The sequence below is a fragment of the Schistocerca piceifrons genome, chromosome X (genome assembly GCF_021461385.2).
Source record: "Schistocerca piceifrons isolate TAMUIC-IGC-003096 chromosome X, iqSchPice1.1, whole genome shotgun sequence".
NCBI classification, from domain to species: Eukaryota; Metazoa; Arthropoda; class Insecta; order Orthoptera; family Acrididae; genus Schistocerca; species Schistocerca piceifrons.
In genome coordinates, this window is record NC_060149.1 from 608,111,801 (window position 1) to 608,124,995 (window position 13,195).

The following is a 13,195-nucleotide window of genomic DNA, read 5'->3' on the forward strand; positions in this document are numbered from 1 at the left end:
CGAAGGTACGAATTATATGTTTATATGTTTTGTGATCATACGAGCCAAGATCACTGATAAAATAACGGTAAACGACCTGTTATGTTGCAGGCTGGTTGTAACATTACGTTTCCTGGCGAATGGGGTATCTTTTAAGAGTCTGGCTTTCAGCCCACTATTTCAGAAGTTGTTGTCGATGTATGCACTGCAATTTGCAGCACTTGAAAGGACCAATACTTAAAGGTGTACTTGTGTTATTTTTCCAAATTTTGAATATACGGTATATAAGTGCTCCTCAGGGTTTTTCAGTCGTCGTCTATCGCACTGTGGGAAACTGCACGGACTTTGTCGTCAATCACTGCCAGTTTCTCTTTTCTGGCATGCTGAAATAAACAAGAGATGTCAACATGAACTAAGCAAAGGAATTACTACACAAATCGAAAATCACCGTGTGGTGTTATATGTATATTACTCAGAAAGAAACGATTGCCGACGTATCGTATTATGATACAGCGAGTCACATGTGCACCTTTCCTCGCCGTATGCCTGAATTTGGACGCTTAACGCCTCTTTGCTCCATTTCATTTCTAGAACACGAAGTAATCAATAGAAATAATGCTTTCACAAACAGCTAGCATAAAAAAGTTTTTCTCTGCATTTATGAAAACCTACTTACTGAAAAAACGCGGAAAACCCTCAATATGAAAATCTGAAATGAGCTACTAGCCACCAAGCAGTAAGAAAATAACAAGCAGAACACACTGCGGTAGCCCCCTCTGCGCATGCGCGAGTTATCGCCGTCTAGTGCGCATGCGCGGATTGAAGTCAGTTTAGAACTGCTCTCTATTCCGGCGAACGGATATTTGTGTCTGCTAATTTTCATAGTTTCACCCGTTCTACCGCTAGATGGCTATCATGCCAGACCAGTACCGTTCGCGGAGCATCGTCGTGTAATACCGGCTTAGTGGTGTGGGGCATGTCCTATTGGAATAATATAGGACCCCTGGTATGTCTAGATAAGACTCTGACAGGTGACACATACATAAACATCCTGTCTGGTCACCTGCATCCATTCATGTCCATTGTGTATTCCAACAGCCTTGGGCAATTCCAGCAGGACAATACGACAACCCACACGTCCAAATATGCTACAGAGTGGCTCCAAGAACACTCCCCTGAGTTTAAACTCTTCCGCTGGCCGCCAAACTCCCCAGACATGAATATTATTGAGCATCTCTGGGACGCCTTGCAACGTGCTGTCCAGAAGAGATCTCCTCACAGTCATACTCCTACAGATTTATGGACAGCCCTGCAGGATTCATGGTATCAGTTTACTCCAGCACTACTTCAGACATAGTCGAGTCCATGCCACGTTGTGTTACGGCACTTCTGTGTGGTTATGGGGACCCTACACGATATTAGGCAAGTGTACCAGTTTCTTTGGCTCTACAGTGCATTACAAATGAGCGATAATATCTCATAATTTACGAGGTCAAACCTTTCTCTCCGGATCATTGAGCTTAGTTCACAAGTAATTCCGTATCTTCTTCTGATGAAACGATGTATCACAGATTCCAAGACCACATGGTGGTTGGACCCTACGAGCATACTGCACGCAAAGAAATGACATCATAATCTCAGTAAATACAAGGATAATCTGATTGATACAATCTAGTGATAAAAAGGGTTAAGTTAAGGGCTATAATACTTATCACAGGGATAGCTATGCAAGTACAAAACTGTAGTACCATGAACAAAACCAAGTTTAAAACTTGCACTCCCTCACGAAATTTACACTGAAATTGGTCAAATCAATTGTTTCATCCCATTTGCAGTTCATTACCGAACAGTTATACGTAACTGCTTGAGAACAATTGGACTTGATTCCGAATTTCAAAAGTTTCGTTCAAAAGCAGACAGTGGGAGTTGTCAAATGCTTTTGCTACTCATCACATCCTGTACAACAGCGTCGTTTCTGCTTTCTGTGCTCGTGAACTTCAAACTCTCTTGGGGAGAAGAGGGAAGGCAGTCTGCCACTACCTGTGCATTACAGAAAGGTAGGTGACCACTCTCTGCCTCAAAGCAACCTCTCTAAATTTCCCTTAGGAGCAGAAGAAGTTAAGTTGGTACTACAAGCCTACAGCTTTGGATCTATACTGTTCTTTGACTGAGATGGAGCACAGATTAAATGCTCGTAAACCTGATTATTTAGTCCATTCTCATATAGGAAGGAATGGAGGGAAGGAAGAAGGACTGCAATGGATAAAAAAGTTAAAATGTTCGTCAGTATTTCCCTTCACCATTGGCAGTTAATTGCTGGTATTAAATTATGGCACAAAATGCACACTAACTCCGTGAGAGTGGGACATAGTTCCTCCTTTCATTACCTTTGGCCTATGGAGAAGAAAACTACAGAGATCATCCTACTAATAATAAGGCTACCTCGAACTTTTCTTAAGTAAGTAACACATCTTGCAACACATAAGTGGGATCTAATGCTCCCATCAAAATTGATCTTACTGTATATAGTAATAATGAAAGGCATACTTAAAGTAAGTAATAGTGAAAACTTCTCATGAATCATATGGTAATGCCATAACTTCATGTTAAAACAGCAATATCAAAGTAAAAAGAAAACAGACCGGCTCTTAATTTGCCAGAATATTTCACTATTTTAAAACCATATTAAATCATACAAATGAAAACAACAATAAATAATGCTCTTAATTTGCCCAGTTATTTTGTCACTGAACATATTTCAAACAATATAAAGACAAAAAATTGTTCTTGAAACTGTTTGCCTATATCACTAAACATAATGCATTTCACATTGCAAAACACAAAAATCACTAATGCAAAAAAGCCAAGTATTCATGTTACATGTTGAAAGTGATCATGACATGTATTAATGTCATTGTTATGTTAAGCCCTCCCAAGATGAGCTTACTGCTGAATTATATAATACCTAGACAGACATACAAAAAAATGAAAGAATAAATGACAGTCACCAAGGATATCGTTCTGCTATACAGTACTCATTATTCTTGTTGGTAAACCTAATTCATATCTGCTTATTAAGAAAATAATTCAGGAGCATAATATGTGGCGAGAAAGCCAAGAATGAGGCAAAATCTCAGTCAAAACATAGATAATCACAAAAAATAAAGCATTAATGACATCAAAACACATGTAACAATCGACAGATAATATCATACACATGATAAACACCACACATGTCAAAAAATAGCTACTGCATCTATCCACTACTAATATTATTAGTCGTTAAAGGTAGGTGCAAATATATCAAAACAAACGAAGCCTAATCCGAACATTTTACGCATACACAAATAGGAACATAAACGTGGACATCTACATTCGCTCTTGTCCTCAGATTTTCACAAGTCAGTACCCATATGTGAGACAACGTATATAGGAATTTTTTATCATTGTCCTTCGCAATGAGTAATGAATATTTCAACACACCCCTTGTGTTAGCAAGACTGATCATAGAACCTATTGCTGATAGGTCGTCTGAACTTGACGAGGTGGCTAGTGGAGACATGTATGTCCACTGAATTTCTCTGTAGGTACCTGAAATACACTGACCTGCATCTTTCAGATGATGATGTACCCTCTGCAAAGAAGATGCGCTGGTTGTGGATTCACCAGACTCAGGATCTGGATGAATGGCTGTAATGGTGTGAAATGATGTGAACTCTGACAGGAGTTAGTGGTCGAGTAATAACGTCCACATTCATTTTTAATTCCAGTAATTTCCTTTGTAGTGGTTTACCAAACACATCTACACAATCACCTATTATCCATCTGCGCTGTATGCATGTTAAAATTGTCTTACACTCATGTTTCGTGCCAAAAACAATGACAGCTACATTTAACAGACTCTAAACAGTGCCACAATTTAACTGCTAAGGCATATGCTACCGTGATCAGCAGAATCTATGCCCTACATTCAACTGCTCACCTATGCTGTCCTTTCCTGACTCTTGCTTGTTACCTTGGCGCAGGGTAAGAAAGTACTTCAAGTGGTTCAAATGGCGCTGAGCACTATGGGACTTAACTTCTGAGGTCATCAGTCCCCTAGAACTTGGAACTACTTAAACCTAACTAACCTAAGGACATCACACACACCCATGCCCGAGGCAGGATTCGAACCTGCGACGGTAGCGGTCACGCGGTTCCAGACTGTAGCACCGAGAAACGCTCGGCCACCCCGGCCGGCAAGAAAGTACTTCCTTGTGTTTAGGGCCATTCAGAGCCTTCCGTTTTGTTGCCTATATATGTATGTTGCCTTCAAGGGTCTATCAACGGCCGTCTTTTTACGCGGCTGATGTAGCGCCACGCCATCAGGGATGCTACGCATGCTGCTCTCTGTCCCCCAGTTTATTTATCCTCTCTCTTTCACAATCCAGTGGCAACATACTGCCCAGCATTGCGTAGTCTTAGGTACTACTCATAAGTTATAAGTGAAAGCGTCCATGCTATTCTACCTAGATATCAAAGAGCATGGTGTGTAATCAATAAGCCACATAAATTGACGACATGGTAGAGATGTAGGCCAACTACTGCAGTATGAACAAGGGTCAGGTCACCAGATCACAAGTCTTTTTAAATCTATTTCAAGTCTGGGTCAGGTGATAGAGGATGTAGGTTAACTTTGCATGGACTTCACAAAGGAAGACAACATGGTAATAGTTGGTGGGGTGGGCAACAGCATTGACAGGGATCCTAATTATTCATTTCAGGGTGTCCTGGTAAAGATAACTTCAGCAATGAGACCTACTGATGTTGAGCTTATATCCGATCTGCGGTGTCATGACCAGCCTCATTTAAAATCTTCCATTAGGAGAGTTAATTTAGAGGTGGAACGGCTTGGATCAGGAATGGGGCTTAATATTGGTGTGGTTCCTGTTGGCTCTACCGCTAGTTGGGACTATACTAGGCATGGTCCTCACCTCAACAGGAAAAGGAAGGGAAAACTATCTGGGCTAGTAGCTAATAAGTTAGTGGAGGGCGCTATCACATGTGGTAAAGTACTGGTGGTTACAAGTGACAGAACAGCAGTTTTTTAGGAATGGGGAACAGCAACAAAAGATGTTCAGAGACAGATTGAATATGTCGTTCACATTGATAAAACAGGCAGCCAGAAAGCAAATTTTAATGTACACAATTCGTGCAAACAGCCCATGATAGAAACTGGAGATATTAAAAAACTGACAGGGAAGTTAGGTTCATCCAGCTGAAATTCAGTCAGTTCACAAAATCAGTTATCCTTATTGCATCAGAATATCTAAAGAGTGAGAGGTAAGCTTAATGAATTGGTTATTTGTGTTAAAGAATTAGAACTGAGCAACCAGTTGACATATTTTCCCTCTCAAAACATCATGTGACCACATATTTTTGTAGAGAAAATATAGAGAAAGAAAGGGTTAACACATGTGTCTGAAACTGTTTTGATTTCAAGAATACTGATATTAATAAATTTTGTTCACAGCAACACTCAGAAGCTTGAGCAGCAGAAGTAGTACTTCATAGTAGGGCCTTTGTAATAGAAAGTATATATATATATATATATATATATATATATATATATATATATATATATATATATATATATGGAGCACCTTAAGGAAACTTCAACCTCTTCATAAAAAATTTGAAAGTTCTGTTCTCCATCTCACAGTAAAAAACAAGGAAACAGTATTTGCTGGTGATTTTAATGTGGATTTATTGCATGTCTCCGACAGTGAACAACTATTGCAAGCAGTAACACTTTCATGTGAATGCTCTTAGACTGCTATTGGTAACATCGTTGTAGACAAACCTAGGTAAAAAAAGTCATATCACATGTCTGATCACTAAATGTATTTAATGTTGAAACTTGTCAGAATATAAAAATTTGTTAATCTAAGTTCAGGAGGCTAATTAATCAGCCAAAATTTGAAAATTTTAGGAAATTACTAAAAGACATGAACTGGTTAATGTTTACAATATTTCTGACTCAAATGAAAAATACAAAGCATTAATTAATAAAGTTACTTCCTCATTTGAAAATTGTCTTCCCCTAAAGGTAACTCAAATCAGAAGTTGAAAAATAAACCATGTGTTACACAAGGAATAAAAATGTCATGTGGGAAAAAAGGAGACTGTAGATACTATCTAGCAACAGCTCTGATGTTAGCACTGTACTGCATTATGAGGAATACTGCAAAACGTTGAAGCCAGTAACCCTGAAATATAAGCAGCTTTATTATGAGGAAAAGATAATTGTATCAGGCAACGAAGTAAGAACTATATGGGATATAATGAGTACAGAGACATACGGGGCCAGAAAGAAAGAGGAGCATGTAGCTCTAAAAATAAATTGCACATTGGTAACAAGTGCATGTAGTGTTGCAAACCTCATAAGCAAGTACTTTGTTTCTGTTACTGACAGCTTGATATTATCGGGGTCAGTCGTGTTCCTCAGGGTTCCATCTTGGGTCCATTGCTTTTTTCTTGTGTATGTTAATGATCTCTTTTGTGTTACATTGCCAGTTGCTAAGTTTGCTTTGTTTGCAGATGATACAAACATTACAATAAGTGGTAAGTCAAGTAAAGATTTAGAAATGGCTGCTAATAAAATTTGCACTGGGCCCCATATCTAGAAAAACTTTAGAAAAATCAAAATGACACTAACATCTCCCAAAGAAGTAGCATCCATTATAAAATCCTTAAAATCTAGTGGTTATGATAACATATAAATGAAGTTAATCAAAGAGTGCTCATGTGAGTCGAGTTCTATTTTAAGTTATTTGTGTAATCAGTGGAATATATCCAGGCTGTCCAAAATATGCTGAAATTACGTCTCTTTGCAAGAGGAAAGATAAAGAGATACTGTCAAACTATTGACCAATTTCATTTTTGCCAGTTTTTTCAAAAATATTTTAGATGGTTGTGTTCAAGCATTGTCTTAAGCATCTGATAGCAAATAACATATTTCCAAGTTGCAGTTTGGGTTACTTAAGGGGTCTGATACAGAGATGGCTATTTACACATACAGTGAGAATGTACCTAGTTCATTAGACAAGGTAGAGGCTACTAGTATTTTCTGTGACCTGTCAAAAGCCTTTCACTGTGTGAATCACTACATTCTCTTAAGTAAATTAGAATATTATGGCGTCACCAGCAGTTCTGTAAAATGGCTCAAGTCTTACCTGACTAACAGGAAACAAAGGGTATCATTGTGAAATACTTGTGGAGTGAGCAATTAGTCTTCATCTGACCGGGAATTAATTACATGTGGTGTTCCTCAGGGTTCCATCTTGGGTCCATTGCTTTTTTTCTTGTGTATGTTAATAATCTCTGTTGTGTTACATTGCCAGTTGCTAAGTTTGCTTTGTTGCAGATGACACAAACATTACAATAAGCGGTAAGTCAAGTACAGATTTAGAAATGGCTGCTAATAAAATTTCCACTGACATTAACAAATACTTTAAAGCTAATTCACTGTCATTAAGCTTTGAAAAGACCCACCATATGCAATTTAGGATCACTAAGAGATTTCCTTTCACCATGTGTGTAACATATGAATACATGCAGATCAAAGAGGTTTACAGTGTTAAATTTCTGGGATTACAACTTGACAATACATTCAGTTGGGAATGGCATACCACAGAATTGCTGAAGCGCCTAAATTAGTCTATGTTTGCAGTGTAAACAGTGTAAGATGTAGGAGATATAAATATAAACCTATTAGATTCTACGACGTACCGAAAACTAAGCGCAGATCCGACGCAACGTATCACATGGAATACGAATCGATTAATCACGGCGTCTTCTCTGCCGGCGGACATACAGAGAAACCTGTGCAACACAGAAGCCCTACCACCTCGGCTGTATGGATTACCCAAGATCCATAAGAACAACGTTCCACTGAGACCGATCGTTAGCGCTCCTGGATCACCGACATATAAACTGGCAAAACACTTGGTCTCTCTGCTCCAGCCACACGTGGGGGAGACCGACACATACATTAAGGACTCAGGACATTTCATTGAGAAGCTGAAGAAACTGAAACTTGCACCAAACGACATCCTGGTCAGCTTTGATGTTGTTTCGTTATTTACGAAAGTGACACTCAGTGACGCTCTGGAGCACATCAGTTCCATTTTCCCGCTAGACATCAGAAAGCTCTTCCATGCATGTCTCACCACGAGCTATTTCACGTGGAATGGCGATTTCTACGAACAGCTGGAAGGCGTCGCCATGGGTAGTCCTCTCAGTCCAGTGGTGGCCAACTTCTTCATGGAACAATTCGAAGCACAGGCACTGGACTCGGCGACTTGCAAGCCTAAGGTGTGGTACAGGTACGTCGATGATACTTTCGTGGTGTGGAGCCATGGTGAAGAACAGCTCGGTGACTTCCTAAGACACTTGAACAGCCTCCATGCCAACATAACATTTACCATGGAAGTAGAAAAGGACAAGAAACTGCCATTTCTAGATGTGCTGGTCACAAGGGACGGCGAAAACCTGGGACACAGCGTGTATCGAAAACCGACTCACACGGACCGATACCTGCACAAACTGTCAAACCACCACCCGAGCCAGAAAAGAGGCATGATTAGTACGCTCGTAACGAGAGCAGGACGAATATGTGAGCCGCAACACCTCAAACGAGAAATGCAACACCTGGAAACTGTCCTGAGGAGCAATGGGTACTCCACAAATTATATTAGAAGTGTAACTGAGCCAAACACTCGGCGAAGTAAGGAACCAGAAAAAGAAATGTCGGGTACGGCCTTTCTGCCATACATTCCCAGAGTGACGGACAGAATCGGCCGTATATTGCGCAAACATGGCGTAAAGACGATTTTCAAACCGACGAGGAAGATCAAAGAGTGTCTTAGATCGGGAAGGAGAAAAGAGACCCACTTGCAATGTCGGGAATATACCGCATACGATGCACATGCGGAAAAGTTTATGTCGGAATGACTGGACGATCCGTTAACACCAGGATCAAGGAGCATAAGCGACATTGCAGGTTGGGGCAGGTGGAGAAATCGGCCGTGGCAGAGCACGCACTGAATGAGACCGACCACGTAATAAAATTCGCCGACACGGAAGTTCTGGCTGTAGAGAACCACTATCACAAGCGCTTGTTCAGAGAAGCGGTAGAAACACAAAAACACGCGAACAGTTTGAACAAGAAAGAGGAAAGCCTTAAGGTAAACGGATCCTGGCTTCCCGTACTGCAGCGAACGACCGTCGCAGGTAGCATGAGGAGAACCGCACCGGAAATGACCGCGGAAAAGCCCTCGGACGTTGGCGCGCCAGGTACATATAGTCTGCGCCCGGGAGCTCGGCTCCAGTTCACCACCGGCAATGGAGGGTGAAGCTTTGACAGTGCCAGCCACTCGTGCTGACGAAACGTCAGAAAAATCATTAGATGAACGTCGGCCGAAGAACCCGAGACAGAAGCCAATAGGCAGTTTGTCAACAAGTGGCCACGAAAGCCTCAACAATTTTTTATTTCAGAAAAAGTATAATAACACTAGAGGTACAGATAACAAATTCGTGTTACCCTATGTATGGTTTTAAGTTGGTAAGATGTTGTACTTCTTTTGAGCATTTGTATCATAGACTCTCCAGCTGTTCTGCATTTAGATGAAATATCCTCTATGCGTGATGTGGGTCACTGTAACATTGAAGGTATGTTCCACAAATGAGTTCTTTGCTTCGATATTTGGTGTATCTTTAGTAGCACCTTTTTTCCAACATACAGTCGCTTCTTTGATAGGTTTATTTTCTGATATTGTAGTCTCTTATCTCTCCTTCCTAATATTTAGAATTTCTAGCTGTAAAAGTGGGCTTTTCTTACTCTTTTCTCTATAGCTCTCTACAGTACCATTTTCTTGCGAAGGATCAATTGCCAAGTGATAGATTGCAGGGACAGGTCATTTTTTTAGTGATGCCGCCATCATCTCACCTTATACCTAGCATCAAATTTGTTTTTCCTGTCAATGAAGACGCCGTAACTCAGATGCAGCGCCATGGTGCTGTTCCCACGGCCACCTTGAAGTAGACTGCATCCCCACCTCCTTCTCGCTTTTGCCACGTTTGTTTAATGTGAGCACTCGTTCCCCATTTTCATATTTTTATCTTCAACTTGTCTGATCTGTTATGTGACATGAGCGACTCCACTTGTTTTTTGACGTAGCCCTTCTTCCAGCTGATGCAGCTGTGTCCTTTTGTTACTATTAGTATTACGGCCATGCACGAGGAAAGCACGTAAGCCCACGCCATATTATGGCAACAGTGGTTCAGTCTTCCATGCTCGCTGCAGATGCAGCAGTGCTTTGCTATTATTCTTGACGAATTCCTGCTGATTCTGTTTGGACTTGTCAAGTGTCTGCACCTCCTCACTATCACCCACAGCTAGCAGCTGAGTGCGATCTGAATCACTATCATTTTGTTTGTACAGTTGCTCTACAGTCGTCATTAGAACTTCTAAGACATCTGAAAAGTTGTAGAGGACATTGTCGGGTTTCACTACATGTTCAGACACCACCTCGAGTGTCTTCTCCACCACTGCACAAATAACAGCAGTGTTAGCTGTTGCTCCCTCTGAATACTGATTATTTTCACCTTCTCCAACTGCAAATCGAACCTTCTGCCTGTTACTGCATTTCCTCCTGACTTTTCTTAATTTTTGTTACCACATTGGTGATTTCTTCCTTCCACTGGACTGTACTTGCACCTCGGTCCAAACTTCTTTGAATTCATTGTGTAATGATTCGCATGTGGACTTACTTTCTTCAAGAGCATCCATTTACTCTGATCTTAAAATTTTTTATTCATACATTTATTGCGTTCATGAAATAGTTCCTTATAATCTTCATTATGCTTTTTGCACTCTTCAAATTCTTTTAAAGTTTTTGTATTAGCTTATTTAATTCTTTACTTTGGTTGTCAAACTGCCTTCTCAACAACTCCTCTAATGCCTGTCAGCCTAGAGTCATGGTAATGTGATGTGGTGCAACAACTTTTGACATCGCCGAACCTTTTTCCTGCACAATGTGCTGTTCTCGTTCTTGTGTTTGTACATTATTTAGTTCAATAACTGCATCTACTTCCTGAGTTCCTCCCATGCCCTTTGACGCACTATTTTCATCTACGTCAAACATATCACCCCCAGTCGTTCAATTCATTGTGACTGAACACTTAATAACTATTTTCGTTCATTGTGACATCTTCTTTGGACTAGGATTCTGTAATTATACTTATATGTTCCACAACTTCTCAAAGCACTCTACATAAAGTTATTCCCAAAAAACTTTAATATTTAATTCGCACCCTATGTTAACATACACACTTATTCTCCAATATTAAAATAATATACAATCCCTTCAAAATTTATACAGACCATAATTTTTTTAAAAATCACAACATACATGATCGCACTGGCAATGCAGATCAGTGATGTCAGAAAGAGCAACACAGATATAAAAACCAATGACACATTTGAAAATGTGTGACTCCTAATAATTTAATTACAAGTTAATTAATAATACATCCTACAACATGACCGTTTCACAATAGTTTCCTTGGTACAAAAACATTTGGCACAAGGATGACCACATAAATAGCTCTCCCACACTTTTTGCTACACATATCCTGGCGGGTTATACATCTACATATACATCTACGTGATTACTCTGCTATTCACAATAAAGTGCCTGGCAGTGGGTTCAATGAACCAGCTTCATGCTGTCTCTTTACCGTTCCACTCTCGAATGGCGTGCGGGAAAAACGAGCACTTAAATTTTTCCGTGCGAACCCTAATTTCTCTTATTTTATCGTGATGATCATTTCTCCCTATGTAGATTGGTTCAATAGAATGTTTTCGCAATCGGAGGAGAAAACTGGTGATTGAAATTTCATGAGAAGATCTCGTCGCAACGAAAAACGCCTTTGTTTTAATGATTGCCACTCCAATTCACGTATCATGTCTGTGACACTATCTCCCCTATTTCGCGATAATACAAAACGAGCTGCCCTTCTTTGTACTTTTTCGATGTCATCCGTCAATCCCACCTGATGCGGATCCCACACCACACAGCAGTACTTGGCAGACCTGTGGCACCTTTTAAGTGTTCTGCCAATGAATCGCAGTCTTTGGTTTGCTCTACCCACAATGTTATCTATGTGATAGTTCCAATTTAGGTTATTTGTAATTGTAATCCCTAAGTATTTATTTGAATTTACAGCCCTCAGATTTGTGTGACTTATCGCGTAATCGAAATTTAGCTGATTTCTTTTAGTACTCATGTGAATAAATTCGCACTTTTCTTTATTCAGGGTCAATTACCACTTTTAGCACCATATAGATACCTTATCTAAATCATTTTGCAAGCCGTTTTGGTCATCTGATGACTTTACTGGACGGTAAATGACAGCATCATCTGCAAACAATCTAAGACGGCTACTCAGATTGTCTCCTATGTCGTTAATATAGATCAGGAACAATAGAGGACCCATAACACTTCCTTGGCGAACGCCGGATATTACTTCTGTTTTACTCGATGACTTTCCGTCTGTTACTAAGAACTGTGACCTTTCTGACAGGAAATCACGAATCCAGTCGCACAACTGAGGCGGAGGAACGGTGTCGAAAGACTTCTGGAAATCTAAAAATATGGAATCAATTTGACACCCCCTGCCGATAGCACTTATTACTTCATGAGTATAAAGAGCTAGTTGCGTTTCACAAGAACGATATTTTCTAAATCCGTGCTGACTATATGTCAATAAATCGTTTTCTTCGATGTACTTCATAATGTTCGAATACAGTATACGTTCTAAAACCCTACTGCAAATCGACGTTAGTGATATAGGCATGTAATTCAGCGGATTACTCCTACTTCCCTTTTTGGGTATTGGTGTGACTTGAGCAATTTTCCACTCTTTAGGTACGTATTTTTCTGTGGGCGAGTGGTTGTATATAATTGCTAAATATGGAGCTATTTTATCAGCATACTCTGAGAGGAACCTGACTGGTATACAATCTGGAGCGGAGGCCTTGCCTTTATTAAGTGATTTAAGCTGCTTTGTTACACCGAGGATGTCTACTTCTATGTTTCTCATCTTGGCAGTTGTTCTTGATTGGAATTCAGGAATATTTACTTCGTCTTCTTTGGTGAAGGAGTTGCGGAAA